The 18,938-nt window shown below is 38.8% G+C and overlaps 1 long non-coding RNA gene across 1 annotated transcript in view; it reads right to left on the minus strand.

Moving 5' to 3' along the window:
• Positions 1-320: 320 nt before the first annotated feature.
• Positions 321-18,938, minus strand: part of LOC116549607 — a 95,901-nt gene continuing 77,283 nt past the window's right edge. Inside the window, exon 3 of the long non-coding RNA XR_004267962.1 lies at positions 321-1,013. This is a non-coding gene — a long non-coding RNA (uncharacterized LOC116549607). The remainder of the gene's footprint in view (positions 1,014-18,938) is intronic.

The raw sequence follows: 18,938 nt of genomic DNA on the forward strand, positions 1-18,938 counted from the left end.
TGCAAAAACATGGATGGAACTGGAGGCCATTATTCTTAGCAAACTAATGCAGGAACAGAAAGTCAAATATTGCATGTTCTTACTGTAACTGGAGCTAAATAATGAAAACACATGAACACATAGAGGGAAACAACACACACTGGGGCTCTGAGAGGGTGGGGGATGGGAGGAGGAAAACGTTCAGAGAAAAAAAAAACAACTATCAGGTTCTATGTTTACTACCCAGGTGACAAAATAATCTGTACATCAAACCCCCAAGTCATGAGTTTGCCTATATAACAAACCTGCGCATATACCCCTGAAAGTAAAAGTTAAAATTTTATTAAAAGAATATTTTTAAATGTGTTCCCTCATATGCTTCTTTGCACTGTTTATTTTTATCATGAAAAACATAGTTTTGTTTTATTTATTTAAAAAAAAAAAAAAAGTGGCCAGCCTGCAGGCTATAGTTTGCTAACTTCTCGGGGAAAATTTTGTGAACTGAAGGCCCTGTTGAGCCAGTGATTTTGTTTCAAATGGTAGACTAGAGGAGATAGTTTTTCCCAGAGGATTACCTGCCAGTTTTTCAAGCAAAGCTGAGATGCTACTGGGGCCAGGGTGGCTGCATTATCGAATATACTGTATCTATTTGACAAACAAAGGTTATTGGGCTCTTCACAGCTTGTTAGTGGTTGAGTCCAAGTTGACCCCCAAAATAAGAATGTCAGACTGGAAATCCCAAAGTCTCCATGAATTAGGCATTCAATGTTGACAAGAGCCAGATAGCAAGTTAATTGCTACTTTTCAATAGAAATGTACCTGGTATCCATGTCAGTGAGGTAAACAAGACCAAAATCCCCGGGAGCACCTCTAGATAAAGACTGCTTCTCTTTACCAGAAGTTCCCATCAGCGAAATCATCAGTCATGGAGACTTGTAGCTCACAGGGATAAAAACAGACTTCTTGTTGGTGGTGATCGTTGCTGTTTTTTTTTCTTTGAGTCCCACTTACGGGGTGCTGATTTTCAAGTTACCCTATGTACAGGACCAATAAAAATGGGCAAGTGAGAAATATACTGTCTCTAATAACCAAAAAAAGTACTATCAGGTGCCAGGTCTTCTTTTTGGTGGTGGTTAGCTAGAGAGAGTAGTTTTTTTTTTGACTGAGAGATTGAACACTGTGGATCCATACATGGTCCCCAAAACCTTCATTCAGTGAGCAAGCCTCTGGATTTTCTCAGCGTTTCAGCCACCCCTGCTGGCAGATGTGGGATAATAACATGGTCAGGACCTGCTCAGGCTTCTGACTTGCTACCCAGGAGGATGTCATTGGAATAGTGAAAACTTTGGGCATCTGAGGATGGAGACATTCAGGCAAAATCCCAACTCACCCACTGGATGCAAATATCAGGATGGTTTATCCCACTAACACTCCATACATGAGCCTCTTTCTCTGATCGTGAGAATCCCCTCTGGCAACTTCTGGGTCAGGGAAGTACAGGAGTATAAAACATCAATTCATACTATAGATTCACCCTATCCACAAGGTCGTGTTAACTTCCCTTCCCTACTGTATACCCAACCCAACCCCTGTCACTTGGGACTTTGGGATGGGTTGTCTATGTCCAATAGAACTTAAAAGTTTGAGGTCCTTCCCTAGCCAAGCTTTCCCAACATACTCAGATAAGTGTATAACGCTTCCAGTTGCCCTTGGGGACAGGGAGACCTTGGCACAGCCCCAGTCATTCTTCTCTTTAAAGCAGCTGAGATCAAGCTCAAGAGAGATGGGGAGATAGCAGAGGTGCAGAGGAACAGAGTGATTCTGCACCGGAAATCAAGGCTTTTCATTTACTTTCAGTGTTAAGCAGTGACAGTGCAGTACAAGCAAATGAACTTCTAATGCCTTTAGCCTGTCTAAATCTCTGTATCTTTGTTGCTGACACCATTTATTTCAGCATCATTGCCTCGGTAGCTATAGCCATATTGACTTTTGGCTCTGGCCACAGGGCTTGCTGCCTCATTGTCACTATAACATTTCTTCTTCTTCCCACCTGAAGTAAGCAAGCAATGACAAAAACACTGTTCTGATTGCTTGTTTTACTCCTACGCCCCTTCACCTGGCTATAAAACATATTAACAGGTAGGACCGTGGAGACCCTCACTAATTCCCCTACAATCCTTGCTCACCCATTGGGTAAGAGTGTTACCGCTGGATTCTAGAAAGTCCTTTCATATTCCTGAGGCTGACCCATATGGTACTTATCCTTTCTTTTTCAGAAAGCAATGTCCCTATCAGCATCTTATACTATCACCAAAAACTGCTGAGAACTACCAAGGGTCTGAGGTTTTACCTGCTTGCAATTAACAAAGTAGCCAGCCATGGTTTCATGGATGAAAGCAGAAAACACTGGACTCCTGGTTCAAAGATACAGCACCTTATCACTCACAACACAGCAGATGGCATGGGCTTCATATTTATGCTGCTTCCTTTTGACCCTCAAATTAGGAGTGATCTGGGGAGGGCCTTGGTGAATGCTGCACACACACACTGTGGCTGAGGAACCATGAGTTCAGGTGTCCCAAACCTTTTATAGTAGACAGTAAGCAAGCCTACCTACCACCTGCTCCCAAGGGGAACGCTATTATCTTCCAAGGCTGTTTGCTATACAAACATCCTTGAAAGACACTTCAAAACAAAGAGACAGTTAGAGCTTCTTCTCATGAAACATGCAAAAATGCAAGCAGAATTGTCTTTGAGCATCCAATCGTCTCCACTTCATATTCCCTCACTTGTTTATTTTTTTGTTGTCTTTTGCTCCCACCAAAACGTAAGCTTCATGAGATCAGGGACCTTCTGTGTGTTGGTCTCTGCTCTTCCCCTACCATCTAAAACAGGAATTCACATATAGTAAATGCTCAGTAGATATCTGTTGAACAAACAAATTTCTCAAAATCTTGTTTTTGAATACACAGCTTAGGTGACTTGTCTTCAGAGGAGCCATACCAGATCCTGTCACTGAAATTTATTAGTCAGGCATTTGGGCTTTCATATTACTTCTTGTACTTTGGGCACGGCACTTGTAATTGGACTTTTTGTGCTATGGTTCTTTTTTATTCATGTTTGTCTAGCTAGATTGAAAAACCCTTGAAGATGGGTATTGAGTCTTATTTACAGGGCTGAGACTAGGGTGAAGCAAGTGAAGAACCTCAGCACAAAATTTAAGGAGGTCGCCTCAAGCACACGCAAATGTGCCCTACACACCTTGCTTGCCTGACCCTAGCCAGTCCTGCTTACTTGTCTTCATATCTTCAGAGGCCACTAAAGTGGCTTTCCTCTAATAGATGTTCCACTAATGTGTATTCAGTTAAAATGAATATGATCACAAACTGAAAGTGTTTGACACCCATTTGCTTAGTACCTAATATTTGCCCTTTGTCCCTTTAGGGGCATGTTCACCATTCTCCACCCTGCTTTGTGCCACAGAAGGTAGACCTGTGTGAACTGTATCAAAAGACACTCTTGCCTCTAGCTACTATTTGGATTGGTTGGTGGGAACTCCCAGTAGAAACTGGAAGGGCAGAAGGAAAATAAGTTCAGGACCCTAGGTCCCTTGCTGCAAGGTCACCTTGGATTGGCTATTTCCTCCAGCAAAGACACAGCTCCTGTCAGTCAGACCTCTCTTACAGTACAGTCACTCTCTTCAGGTTCCAGTAGTTGCTCCCACCCCTTGTTCCTTCATGCCTAAGACAGGTGATAACTCCCCATTATGGCTGGCTCTGGAATGCATTCCTATATCTTTTGGGTTCCCTCAACTCTGACTGCATCTTTTTACATAGTTCATTTATTAAAACTCTTTCAGGCCAGGCACAATGGCTCATGCCTGTAATCCCAGCACTTTGGGAGGCTGAGGCAGGAAGATCACTTGAGCCCATGAGTTTGAGATGAGCCTGGGCAACATGGAAAAATGCTGTCTGTACAAAAAAATAAATAAATAAAAAATTAGCTGGGTGTGGTGGTGTATACCTGTAGTCCCAGCTACTTGGGAGGCTGACATGGGAGAATCACTTGAGCTAGTAGCTTGAGCCGGGGAGGCTGAGGCTGCAGTAAGCTGTGATCACACCACTACACTCCTGCCTGGATGACAGAGAGAGACTGTGCCTCAAACAAACATTTTCAATTATTTCATTTGAGTGTGCTATTTTTTTCCTATTGAGACCCTTAAAGAACACGATATTGGACCTCAACAGATATTTTATAATAAATATGGAGAAAAGCAATGGTAAAATATACCGCTTAATTTTTTAAGTATAAAAGATAGCATTTTAAAAGAAAACTTGACAGCAACTATATGGTATTTTATTGGTTTCAACCAAATGAATTTAAATTTCAATGGATCATGATACCTAAAATTGATAAAGTAATAAAATTAAGCTAAAGGGGAACTAGTTTGAAGCCTGGGAAGGCTGATGATGTACTGTGAATAATGAATGCTAGAAGGTGGGGATATTTTTATAACTCACCTTTTTGTCATTAATAAGTTAATCACAAATCTATGTATCAAAATGAAAATGCTCAGTTAAAGGAATACCTAAAGCCTTAGGTGACTCCAAGTAGTATTAGGGCAGAAAGACTTAAAAGAGTCTGAAAACTAAAGGATGCCTAGGTAAAATAATTGCAATTATTTTAATGATTAACAGCATAAGCATGAACATTTCTTGATAACAAAATGGCATTAATGGTCCTGGCTGGTAAAAGCTAAAAGCTTTAATTTACTAGAAAAGGGTTAAAGTTGATATACTGTTTCATCTGGGAAACTCCATTACTGAAAAGCAGAAGAGCAAATTGATTAATAGGTGGTTTTAACAATGGTTTCATGCTTTGGTCACTACAAATAGAGGGAAGAGTGATGGAAATCCTACTAAATTCATAACATCTTAATAAACCCAGAGAATTTTTTATTCTAACAGTAAGTTTATTTTGATACGGGGCTGACATTTACGTTAGATTTCATCTCTTCTAATAGTGCCTTTAAAAAAAAAATCTTTGAACAAAATGGGATGGGCAATTCCTTAACCCTTTCACCACCAGAACTAATTACCTAAAGAAAGAATATGATTATGTGTTAAATTCCAAGCTTATTTAAAAGATGCAGCACAGAATTGAGTAAGTATACAGATAATTGAATCCCCAAGCCTTTCTCTTTATGCAGAGTTTAAATAATTGATGCAAGGATGAATTATCCAGATTCATTATCTCATTTCTGGACTTCATTTTAGTAATTGCAGATTAAAATTCAGCCAACATTTATTGAACAGCAGCTGATTCCAAGATTTTCCATATGCTGTCCCGGTTAATCTTCCTAGCACCTTTGTAGTGTAGGTGTCATTAATTCCATCTTACAGATGAGGAAGCTCAGATTCAGAGGTTTACAACTTGCATGGAATTGGATTTGAAACCACATCCCTTTAAGTCTGACGAAGTTTCCTTTAAACCACATAGATAGACGAGAAATGAAATTTGATCATGGCATGAAAGCCACACATTCTAGGTAAACAATGCCAGCCAGGGGATGAGTTTGCTGCTCTGAGGTTCTAACTGAACATGCCTTGAACATTTCTGAGCATCCAGTCATCAGCCACACTGGGAGCGGAGCAAGACTAAGTTTACACCAAAATTGATTTGTTTTCTTCATCAGTTACCTCTCACTTCCTCTGGAAACAATTTATCTTTGCTACCTGATTTTTGAGTAGAGGAAACATTATGACATTAATTGGTCACCAGTTAAACAGTGACTTGTGATTTATGTAAGGATTATAGGGCTTTTCCGGAAGACTACATTTCCCTTTGCCAATGTTACAGATAAACATTTCATTTTGCATATAGAAGATCAAAACTCAGAAAGGGAACAAACAAGCATTTAAAAATCCAGCGCCTGTTGGGGGAGAAATGTATCCAAAGACTAATTCCTCGGGCACTTACTGTCTCTTATTCACCAAGAAAAGAATACATACGATTGAAAATATATGGGAAAACTGAAAGACGCAGGAGCTGGAGAAAGCCGGAACAGAATAGCTGTTGTCTAGAAAGGAGCAGATGGTTCTGGGTTGGTAAGAATACCAATCGCATTCCAGTGGTGTATGACTTTGTAGAACCAAAATAAATGACATACTGGTCCAGAGAGAAAACTGCCCCAAGTCTAAGGTACCCAGAGAAATTAAGAGCTACAGAATATGTTCAAGGAAACATGATTTTCATTTGCATTTTCCCCTTGATTTGACTTTGTACTTCACACTTCCAGCCTTCTACACATTAAAAAATAAAATGAACTTATTTCTAGACCCTCACTCAGCAATCCACACAAAATCTCTCAGGCAGTGCCCAGCAGAAACCAACCTGTATAAAAGCCCAAAAATCCCCAGCAAGATTTTCCCCATTTTTCATCCCACATTCCTCCTCGCCTTCCTCAGTCCACACATTGTTATAGCCTCATCAAAAATAGTCTTGAGTAAAACCTACACTTTCTTTTTTTTTCTCCAAGAAGCCGCTAGAGCAAAACTCATATAAAGAATCAACTGGTCTTTTCAGATAAACGTTATTAGAAAAAGGCAGTTTCTATGTTCATTTATTCATTCCACAATTGTTTTATCAGTACCTACTCATGTCCAGCCCCTGTGCCAGGTGCTGAGGATTTAGAGGAATGATGTGATCTGGCTCTCAACCTAGATGAGGAGACAGGACACACAATACATGGTAGTTAGGGTACCTCACAGATAGGAACACCAATCTAAAATAGCACAGACATCGAAGTTTTAAAACTTTATTATCTGGAATATGCTGTTGCATGATTTGTTGGTGGTGTTTCTTGCAAATAAATGGGTTACAAATGCAACATGTGGGCTCTGGCTAGTGCTGCAACCCTCCCCCTGTCTATAATTCTGAGGTTACTTCTGAACAAACTGAAATTAGTCTTTTTTGTCTGGGGTGGCTTAAAGGGATCTAAGGAATGCTCCTTTACAGTAAAAAGATGTTCTCTTTACCTGAGCAGTTTCCAGGTGAGCAAATGTGGGAAGTAGAAAAGTTCCTTTTTAAAGTTTCCTTTCTTGTTAAAGAATACGTGTACTAATAACTTTGTTAAGCCCTATCCCATGTAGCTGTTAGACATGCCATGCTTACAGGCACGTAGTACAGTCTATGTCCTTGAACTTTAACAAAGATATCTGTGCTGGACGTGCTCACAGGCATGGCCCAACCCTCCATTGCTTTCACCTGTTTGGAAAAGTTCTGCGTTATTAGCTAATCCGGTTTTAGTTTAGATTGTGAGGTCTGGCTCAGAGATCAGACACAGAGTAAGGAGATCATACACAGCAGTAAGATGACCCCAAATGCATAAGGGATAAATTTGTGTGTTTTCCTTTTTTCACTGCACTCTCATGGCACAATGGCTAGCGAGGGTGCCCTTCCTGCAGTCCAGGAAGTAAAAATTGCGTTGCTGAAAGATCCTTGTCTCAGTGCTAATTTTTCTTTGCGACACCAAGCATCTATTTCTAATAGCAAACCTTTGACTCAAACGTCAAAGCCTCTTACTAAGCCCCTCTAAATATAATGATCTCCGTTTTTAAAAAAGCTGTTTTGTAGGGAAACTCTCAAACCAAATAAGAAACAAAATGCACACAAATATTTAACATTGAATGTCTTCTCATTTGTATTATATGCCAAAGGAAGTATTACAGGAGATGCGCAAGAAGGCCAGTTTTCCCTTTCATTAAACTTGCAAGAGTCCTGTAAATGGCAACTGCTGAGCACAAAGGAGAGAGTTTTCTCTTCTTTTCCTAAATTGTTTCCCCTGTTAGGCTTTCAGAGTAGAGAAGGTAATGGCAGGAGAGGAGAGGAAGCAGGAAGGATCTCATTCAGCTTTTCCTCTGGAAACCTTCCTCCTGCTGCCGGATGGCAGGCTGGCAAATAGGGGTATTCCCCTGCCTCTTCGCCACCTTTTCATTCTACTCAACTTGCCTTGCAAAAAGTCACAGAAGGTCACCAAGCACATAATCCATCATGGCGTTTTGACAGAATACCCTCAGACCTGCTGAGGGAAAACATGAGGTCATTAAGGGCTTTTAACGCAGACGAGGAGGAACCAGATTATATATGAGCCAAATTACTTCTCTCTAGGCCATGAGGGATATTAACGTTGAAATGAATTTCCTAAAGGCTACTGCAGAATCGTCCTGTCTGGGCACCTTGAGAAGAGAAGTGGTAGTGCCTGTCTAATGCTAGATGAGGGGAGAAGAGCTTGGGAGGAAATGGCATAGCCCCCACATTTTCTTCCAGCCTTTGACTTCTATTAAATTTCTCTTAGATACTGGCCACAAAGTGCTTTTTGGAAAGTATTAGATTTGAAGTGAAACCAATTGCTGGTCATTTACTTATACTTTGATCACCTCTGGGTACATCAATTGTTGATGAGAAATAATAAAATTAATGGAAATCATCACTGAAGAGAAATCTCTATCTACCTTTCCACTCCCTGTAAGGCTTCCGTAACAGAGAATCAGTTACCAGAAAGTCTGCTGGGGAAAAGAAAGTTAAGGCACAAAACCAGGAAGAAATGATCTTTAAGTCAGCGATCCCACTTTATCTCCTAAACAATCATAACCACACTCACCATTTCAATCGACTTAAGTGAAAACGTGAATTGGGTCCCTAGTTCCCATTGATTAATCACACCGGGAGACAAATCAGCCAAGAAACCAATTGAATTAAAAGGCTGAACAAGATAAATAAAACCTAGGAACAATCCTTTAATATAGACAGCTATGACTCAGTTATGAACCCTCGGCACAAAATGATCCTGAGGAGAGAGAAATGACAGTTATCATTATTATTGTTAACATTATTAGTTGCTATTATTACCAAATTTATTAAAAGCTTATTAAAAAAAACTAGATGTGCCACCCGTAAAGATTATCTCAAGAACTTAAAATGTAGTTAGAGAAAAAAGAAAAATTTAAGTTTGCATGACTGTGCTTAAATTAATGTTTAATACATTCTGCTAACTTAATTTTTTTTTTTTTTTGCTTGTGACTCAACTAAAAGACTAAAAGGATTTTTACATTTTCAGAAAAGGAAGATAAAGAAATCAGGATGCTGCAGCAAAATAACTAACATTCTAGTTGATAATTATCTATCACACAATATAGTAACCTTTAATTAATTTGGCCACAGTTTAATTAAAATTTAAGTTTTATTTGATCAGATCTCCAGGAAGCTAGCAATTTGCATTTGCACTGTGCTTAGAATGCACATTTTCTTCGCCTCCTGTTGTTATCACCAGGTAATTCAGTAATGATTGCTTGCAACTAGGGTAGGCCTAGATATCGGTCACAAAATTTATCACCTCACTATAGAGTGACCTCTGCTTGAATCTCCTTAGGTTTCTCTAACTTGTTTTATTCATGAGGCAGTCTTATTCCAGGAGGCCAAATACAGTTATCAGAGGCAAAGGTCAGCACCTGTCTTTAGATAGTCTCGTAAGTCAGTGGCTCTACAAGGGGTTATTCTACTGAATTATACATTCTGGACTGAATGTACAGGAAAAACAAGCAAACAAAGGAAAAGCAAGGTATTTCCCTTTCCCTTAAGAAGGCTGTGATCTGGTTTAGGAAATCATGTTCATCTCTTACCCCTCACAAAGGCCTCCAGCCAGTCTTGCTGCCTTTTAGCTCCTACTCCCTACCACAGGTCTCCCAGCACCCTTCAATCTGATCAGTATCTTCCTACAACCACTTTGATTCTGTCACTCTCCTCAGGAGAGCTTAGTCCAAATCCCTCAATCACCAGCATGCACACAATGTGGCTTCATTACATAAATCTCTTCTCCAGCCTCAACCCTAATGCCTCATAATGAAGCTGGCTCTGGCCATCGTCCCCACCCGAGCCACCACCTCCCCTCTCTGTTTAGTCACATTCTACCTGTACCTCAAGATCCAGTTCTCCTCTGCACACTTGCCAGGACATCCTGGTCCTCAACTCTCTCTCCGTTTCCTATTCATGGGACTTCCTGTGTTGGCAAAGATTTCATTTAGCAATCAATCTTCCAAATTAAATCACTGGCCTCCTGTGGAAAGGCCAGGACTTACACCTTCTTGGTTATCCCCACACTCTCCTCCAGCATTATTTTTCCTCAACAATTATTAGTAAGTCATGATGGACAGTGATAAAAATGGTAAAGAATTGATGGTGTAATACCTTAAAACATTTTTAGTATGCCAACATGTACAACCATTGTATTTTAAATTTACTTACATCTTGCCTCTCCCTACTATATTTTCCCCAAGAATCTAGATCACATTGTCTACTTTTTTGCTTTATTCCAAATACCTAGCATAGCATTGCCCACATGGTAGAGATTTATTAAATAGTTGCTGGTTTAATTTAATTAATTTGATATAGCTGACACAAATATCTACAAAACCAAATAGAAATATCTGTGCCATCACTAAATACTGTAAGTTAATTGCTATTCTTTAGCAATTTTAGTAGATTGTCCTTGTCCTGACACTTCACTTCTCAGTCTAATGGGCTATTTATTTAATTAATAGCTATTGCCCATTAAGATCCATTAACATATCAAATTGTTTTTTCTGAGCCTTGCCAAAAATTAAATTGTACATGTGTTACTCTACGACTGTTGATTGTATTATTTTAACATCTCTTTGATGACCTACGAGTCCCTAATTAACAAATTAAATATACAAAACATTAAGTTTATAATTCCTTTGTGAAGACAAACATAAATATGAATTTGCTATTTAAAATTTTTTACTAAAGTAAATCAAGGTAAAGTAAATCAATTTGATTTTATAGGACTTTGTCGTGCATAAACAACAAATACACAAATGCACAGATACACTTGGACTCATTCAAGTTGTGTTTCCAAAAGTTTCTGTGATTTAGTTTCAGGTTGTTTATTTGCCCCTTAGAATTCTTCCTGATTGTTGCTTCTGGCACATCGGAAGACAGCTTTGGGTAATATGTCCTTCTTAGCTGTAATAAAGTGCTGTGTTGGAATCAAATTGGCTTCTACTTCCTACTACTGTCCATGCTCCATTGAGATGGGAACCTGCTAAGAAAACAGAAAGCTAAATAGCAGTAGGCAAAGTAAATCAATGTTCAAGCTTACCTAGTAAGCAAATGAACCAAGCCGTTGCCTTGAATGTGGGGAGCCTGAACTTAAAATGGCTGCTATGAGACAGTTGGAAGAATCTGATGTCGTTTGCCCTATTTCTTAGAATTCACACACTGAAAGACTTCCTTTTATCTTGAAGCAGACAAAATAGATAAACATGAACAAAAGTAGATCATGATCTTATTTTCATATGAGACTTAAATACAGTCCATGGTCAGGTATCTCACCATCTCTGTTTTACTTAGGACCAGATCATTTAATGAAATTATTGAATTATTAAAGAAGTACTTCCCACCAGCTTATCTGTCATTGTTTAGGGATTTATATTCACAAACAAAATCAATAGTCTCCTGAGGACATTGCTGCTTATATTGCAGAGCAGCACCATCTGTCCACACTGAAACTTGGGAATTTTTTCTATGACTTGCTATGGAAGTATCTTATATGCAGAGACCTTTAAAAAAACCCTTTCTATGAGTGCCTCTTGTCTACACCAAATTTGACATGTTTAATAGTCCAAAAAAAGGGTATAAATAATGAAACCTACTTAAAATTCTCAGCAATCAAAGCCAGGAAAGATAGTATTCTTACTATCTGGGCCAGCCAAAGGTAGGAAATGTCCACTGCAGAAAACTACAGAATCTCATTCTGCAAAAGGCCAACGCACATGCCTCTACCCACACCCACACACATACATGAATCAATAATACAGATGAAAGGTCCAAGAATACATAATCTCATTACCCACCACCAGTTTATTTTCTTACTCCAATGCCAAAAACCATGAGGAGATCTATACTCCTCAATAGGTGCAGAGAAGATGACTTGGGAGATGGAATTTTTGTGAAAGAAGTCATGTGCAAGGTGGGGGCAAGTTCTGATTGTAAAAATTCGCAAAATGGCAAAGATACTCTCCACAAAGGTTTTTGTCAAGGACCACATGATGACAAGTTCTTTAAATTCTATTGCGTCATTCAAGATAAGAGTGTCAGATGTTTTTGGACACTAGGTTTGCACAGCTCATCCCTATGAAAACTACTTTACTTTTTCAACTCAAGGAAGTAGGTTAAAGAGATTCTCAGAAAAGAATTCTTGGGAAATAAATTCTTTGCTCCACTGAGAATTTGTGAAAATCACTTTAGCTATTAAAACACTGTGACTTCAGATGGATTTTAACAGATATTCCAAAATCTCTTCATTTTGATTTTTTAAATATTAATAGATGCAGGGTCTCACTATGTTGTCCAGGCTTGTCTTGAAATAAAATATCTTCTAACAAAATACAAGTGTATGTGGTAAGACGGTGTCCATCCTTTAAACTTAGTCATTATACTTCTGTCCTTAAAGAAAAAAAAGACTTAATGTTCTCAAACTACTCATACCTAGTCCGTACACTGTGCCAATGTTAGTTAGCTGTAGATTATTCATTTTTAAAGGATGTCTACACTGTGTCAAGGCACTATTCCAGGTCTGATAACACAGTGACACGCAAAGCAGACACGATACATGCCTTTGCAGAGGAGCTTCATTCTGGTTGGGGAAATGGACAACAAGTACATTAATAAAAATAAAAGACTATCTGACGTTGGCAAATACTACAAATAAAATGAAATAGGCTAACGAGGCCATGGCATTCTGAATTCAGATAACACAATAGAGACAATGAAATTTCTTTGAGAAAAAAGCATGGATGTCTTATTTACCCTAAGACCCCTGGTATCTAATGCAAAGCTTGATATTTGGTAGATGTGCACTTTTTTTGCAGTGGAATTAATTCTAAATGCAAAAAAAAAAAAAAAAAAGACATCACTGAAGCAAGAACTTTGAAATAAAGGTTTATAGATTCCTATTCCTCAATAAGGCTTAAACTCCTTGGCAGTCAAATTTCTAATACAAATGGCAACCTGCACAGGAAAAGCACTCAGAGTTGCTCTGTACCAAAGGATGGAGCTTCTATCCTTCTGATCAGGGCATTACACAAAATGCTCCTCATCTGTCTAAACTCTGATCCACTCTGCTCCCTGGAAGGAAGAGGGTACTGGCTTCATTTTGATTCAGATTTATTATGGCAGGATATACAATTGCTTCATTACTGCTGGACTTGAGGGAGATTCAGAATGAAACCTAGATATTAAAAGCCATTTGATGCTGAACTTTCAGCCATACCTCCTGAGGGGTCAATCGAGACACCAAGTGAAGAAGTCATTCTCTCATGGACAGCAGGCTGCTGGAACAGTGTCCCTTCCGGCTGGCCAATCAATAGCACATTACAAGAACAGGCAAAGAAGGGCACAGGTTCAAACAGGAGTTGTTAGGTCATTTATTTATTTCTTTAGGTTGTTGGTTTAGCTCCTCCAGACATGTCTATTAGAGAAAGAAGGGTGGGGTTGGTTTTCGTAGTTCGTATTTGTGATAAAATTCTGTGTTTGAGCCACACTGGTCTCTGCGTATTTATAATTATTATTTTTTTAAATTGCATTGTCCATATGGCAGAGATAAAATTTTGCAAAATCATTAATTAGAGTAATATTTACATTGTACTGTTAGTAGAAATTGTTTATAATTAGGTTTTCTATTTTTTAGGATCATTAGTAGGAAATAACATCTTCACTTCTCAGGGCAACTTGATGTCACAGACAGAGCACTGGAATTTGAGTTTCTATACAAGCTCACTCATGCACTGACTCTGGGACCTCTGGCTTTGTGGTCATATCTGAATTTTGGCTTTTTCCTCTCTTTCTAAGCATGAGCTTAGAAAATTGCCTATCTTCCCTGAGCTTTCACTTCCTCCTCCATAAAATGAGGATGACAATATGTACTTCAAAGTTTTTATGATGACTAATAGCATCATAAATGTCATCATGTATGTATCATAATGTCATCATATGATACCAATATGTATTAGTTTGCTAGGGCTGCTATAATAAGATACCGCAGAGGAGGTGGCTTAAACAACAGAAATGTATTTTCTGACAGTTTTGAAGGCTGCAAGTCCAAGATCCAGGTGCCAGGAGGATTAGATTCCTCTAAGGCCACTCCGCTTGCAGATGGCCATCCTCTTGCTGCTTTTCCATATGGTTGTCCCTTGTGTACTATGTCCCTGGTGTCTCTTCCTCTTATAAGGACACTGGCCATATTGGATTGGGACCCCACCCTAATGGCCTCCCTTTAAATTCTTTCAAGGCCTTGTCTCTAAATATGGTTAAATTCGGTGGGGGCGGTGGGGGTGACTACAACATATGAATTTAGGGAGGACACAATTCAATTCATAACATAATGTTTATAAGGTATATAATAAATGAGATTCCTTTCCTTTTCCCTTAATTTTGCAAATTGGCCTTACTCAGCAGGTTTCAAAGTGTGGCCACAGATCCTTGAAGATCAACAAGATCCTTTCAGGGGATTTGTGAGATCAGAACTATTTTCACACTAATACCAAAATGTTATTTGCCTTTTTTTCAAGGTTGACTTTTGCACTGATAGTGCTAAATCAATTGCAAGTAAAACCACTGGTCCCTTAACATGCATCAAGGCAGTTGCACCAAACTTTGCTTACAGTCATTGTATTCTTCAATTTCATACATTCGCAGTAAAAAAAGGAAAAAAATAAGCACCAAATTAAGAATGTCTTTGATGAAGCAGAGTTATTGATTTTATTAAATTTCAATCCTTGAATACATGTATTTTAAACATTTTCTGTGATGAAATGGAGTGCACACATGAATTATTGCTTCATACCAAAGTACGAGTGTTGTCTCAAGGACAAGCACCTGTGTGGTTGAGCTGCGGCTGACCTAGCCACCTTTGTCACAAAGCACCAACCAGTTTGCTGTTAAGACTTACAGACTTACAAACTTTGATCTGAGGAAGCTTAACTTGCAGGCAAACTATGATTATTGAGACTTTGGTACGTAATGACATTTTCTTGAAAATGAACTAAGTGGACCTCTCAATTGAAGGGAAAACAAGAACGCTTGTTTTTTTGTATTTGTCATCAATAATAAAATGGGAGGTTTCAGGTAAAAATTTGAATTTTGGAATCTTGTATCTGCCACCATGAGATTAACAGACTTCCAGCGTTTAAATGCTTTCCTTATGTGGCTCATGGTGGTATTAAAAAATATAAATTTGCCAAAATTTGGAAGATCTGCATAGCCCAGTAAAACAATGTTTTCCAAATGACCAATGCATACTTACACAAAATCAGGCATGGGTAAAGAAATTCATTCAAAATGCAAGGTAGACCAATACATTTTGAAGTAAAAGTTCATTGATTTAGTTTCATAGTCTTTATCTTAAGCCTTGTTGTAGTATCAAAGAAAATATCTACAGTTTTCTAAAATGATGAAAACATACTTCTTTTCCAACTACCTATCTGTGTGAGGCCAAATAGAATGGTTCCTGAGTTTCCTCCCCCACCTCTAAAAAATATTGATAACTTCTAGCCTAGATCAATGTCTCCCAAGGCACAGTACATACACTGACAGTCATGCATGAGATGGTTCTAGTAAAAGCACATATAAACTTTTAAAGATTTTTATAATTGCAAATTTAATTGATTTTGGCAAATTATACTGGTTTTCCATTTTATCGTTTTTCAAAGCTTTCTTTTTTCATACATTTACTTATATTAAAAAAATGAATTTAATGGAAACATGCAGCTATGGTTAAAAAAAAAAAAATGGGGGCAGTTGCATGAGAATGACTGGTGTATAGAAAGCCCTGGGCCCAGGATAGATTTTCTAAAGCATGGATTGCACTGGGTTATTCTTTCTAACTCAGGCCTTCTCACGCAACATTTTTACATATTAACAATTATCATGAATGTGAGAAAACATTCTAAATGGTACATTTTCAAGGCATGATAAATGTAAGTACTGGCAGCCAGCCTATGGATATAACAAACAGCATGGCTCATGCACCTAGAAGGTCACGATAAATGAACAGAATGTAGAGGAGTGGTCAGCCCACAAAAAGGAAGAAAGTCTCATTATTGGGAAATCAAAACTTAAGCAGGGAAGAAGACTAGGATATAACCTTGTAAGGGGAATAATGAAACTTGGGCAATTTCAGGGAAGACTGTAACCCCATAGTACTCAACCAGTGAGGAAGTAGGGGAGGGGCTTGCGTGCTAGGAGATAAATTACCTGCTGTAATTGCCCCATATGTGCCTGCCTACCAGACACCTGATCTTGCAAGACCGCCATTAAAAGTCTTGCTTCCACTGTTGTTCCTGTCTCTGAGTCCATCCTTTGGGTTTGGACAGGTGAATGTGTGTTTCTCACAATTAAGAAATAGAATTTACTTAGAGAACAAATTATTCTCTTTCTCATTTAGACCACAAAGTTCTATTTAAAGCCTGGATAATTAGTTTGGTTTAGCTATCTGCAGTGACAATTTGAAGTCTCCAATTCATTCTAGATTTTGTAGACATAGTTCTCATTATACAGCTGGTAACATTACTTAGTGAAATAGAAAATATTACTTATCAGTTCTTTTACTTTAACCTCATCTTCTGCCTACAAGCTATGTCAAGCTCTAGGCTTCCTTTAAATTAAAAAAAAACCCCAAATTCACACTGCATAAGCATTGGCTGTTACCTCCATTCACTTTCTAACTCCATCGAAAGTGGTTCAGGAAGGAGCCAATCTTGAGAAATAGGGTAGTTCAGGGAAAAGAGTGCTGAAGGCAGCATCTGGAGATCTGGGTGCTTCCCATGACACTGACCTAATTTTGCATTGAGGCCCTGGGCAAAACTCAATCTTTCCGGACCTGGCTTTCCTTATCTGCAAAACAAGGAGTTGAACTAAATAATCTTTCAGTTCAAACAGCCTGACTCAGAAGAGGACTAGAAAGGGCTTGTCAGGGAGCCATTTCTCTAGGCTACTCCAGAGAAAATGGAGCATCCAGCCCCTCAAGAGGCACCACTCAGGCCCCTAAACGCCAGGCTCTGCCTTTATGGACATGAACTCCATTTCCATTTGAACGCTGTTATTTTCTCTTAATCTGTTACTCTGCAGTGGCACTGAAACTTAATATAATTAAAATAAGGGGGTGGACATATTGAATGGGTGGCAAGGCATGGCTGCCTGAGCCCCAGGAACTGCGAATTCTAATCTTGGCTCTGCTGCTGTCTCAGGACACATCATGTACCCTTTCTAAAACCTAGACAGCTTCTGGATAACATCATTAGCCTATCTCACAGGACTGTTGTGAGAAATAATTTGCAAAAATAGCAGTGTAAAAGAGTTTGCAAAATGAAGTGCTAAACTGAAACTTGGACAACATGCTGAGTATTCCTATTCTGTCCAGCTAACTAATAAATATAAATTTGTTATTAGTTGAAAAGTCCTTAAGAATATAACTACTTAATCAATACCACACCAGCAGCCTGACAATTAGTATGAAGCCACAAGCCTGAGACCTGCAAGAAATTAAATTGGTGCTTAACAGAAACTGGACTCTGAGCAAGATAATTTCTGGAAATTAAAATCTAACCCACAAAACTTGAACCACATTATACACTTTTAGGGCTAGGTGCACATAACGGCTAGGTCCACATTGTGGCTACACATATTACTCATATCATGAGCAAATGTGAGAAGACAAACAAAAATGTTTTGGGGAACCCAGAAATTTTTAAAATCTATCTGCAAAATTGACATGTAAAATGTGGTTTTATAATGAATTTTAAAAGATACTTTACAAATTTTTTAAGTTGCTATTATTGCTTTAAGTAAATTTGCCTTTTAAAATTGTTTCATTTAAACCTGGCAATTTAAGAATTAAGCACTGGAGAGAAAGAGAGAAAGAAAGAAGTTTATTTTGGTGTTTCTTTCTCTTTCCTCTAAGTCCTATACAGGCAATTGAACAAGAGACTTGCAAAGCTGAGGTTAACAAAGGTGTGTTACACGTACGTACGTACACACACACACACACACCTGTGTACACATACACACAGAGAAGTCAGGAAAACAGATGGAATAGTTGAGTTTGAGTTGTGCTAGACCTCTCCTGAGCATTGTGATTGGTCGTGCCTTTGGTGGCTGGTGGGTCTGTTTTTCTGTTTACCTCTTCTTGGTCATAAAAGCTAGCCATCTCTTTAGGGCAGCCTCCTTAAAGGAAGTGCTTCAATTCTGGCATAATGAAAGGTCTGAATGAATAAATGCTAAGAGTTTTTGTCACCTCTGTGTTCCTGGGGACTTCCCCTCTGCCAGCCTAACACATCTTGCAAACCTACCAGCAGTCTGTCCTCCCAGGGCCAGCAGAAGGTTTCCTTGATTGCCCTGTGTTCTTTTGCTGGATGCAAAGTTTAGTCATGGTCAGATTCCCTTGCCTCATTTCCATGGAGTTAAACTAAATGACAATCTGGCACTCCATCTTGTCTCTCAGTCAGCAGGAAATGGCAGCTCCACTGAGACTGATCTGAAGGGAAAAGGAACTTTTTTTGCTAGAAGCAGCCAACCCAGACATTTCTTATTCCACAGGTAGTCGATAAAGTATTAATGACTGCAGAGATTTAAAAGGCCCCAGACAAACAGGCTATTCTAGGCCTTCCTTTCTTGGTTTGCCCTTTAGATCACTTTGTATCTATATGCAAATGTAACTCAAGAAACAAACTCCACAATAAGTTATCCCAAATGACACAGAGAGAGTAGACTTCCTGTTTTGCATTATTTCACCGTAGGGAGCTGAAAAACAGCAATTCTTTGCAACTTGCAAGGCCATGACGAAAGAAAAGAAAACTCAGGGGGAAGAGGAGAATAAGAAAGAG

This window comes from Sapajus apella, unplaced genomic scaffold (genome assembly GCF_009761245.1).
Source record: "Sapajus apella isolate SASKATOON/1434 unplaced genomic scaffold, GSC_monkey_1.0 scaffold6, whole genome shotgun sequence".
In the NCBI taxonomy this organism is placed as follows: domain Eukaryota; kingdom Metazoa; phylum Chordata; class Mammalia; order Primates; family Cebidae; genus Sapajus; species Sapajus apella.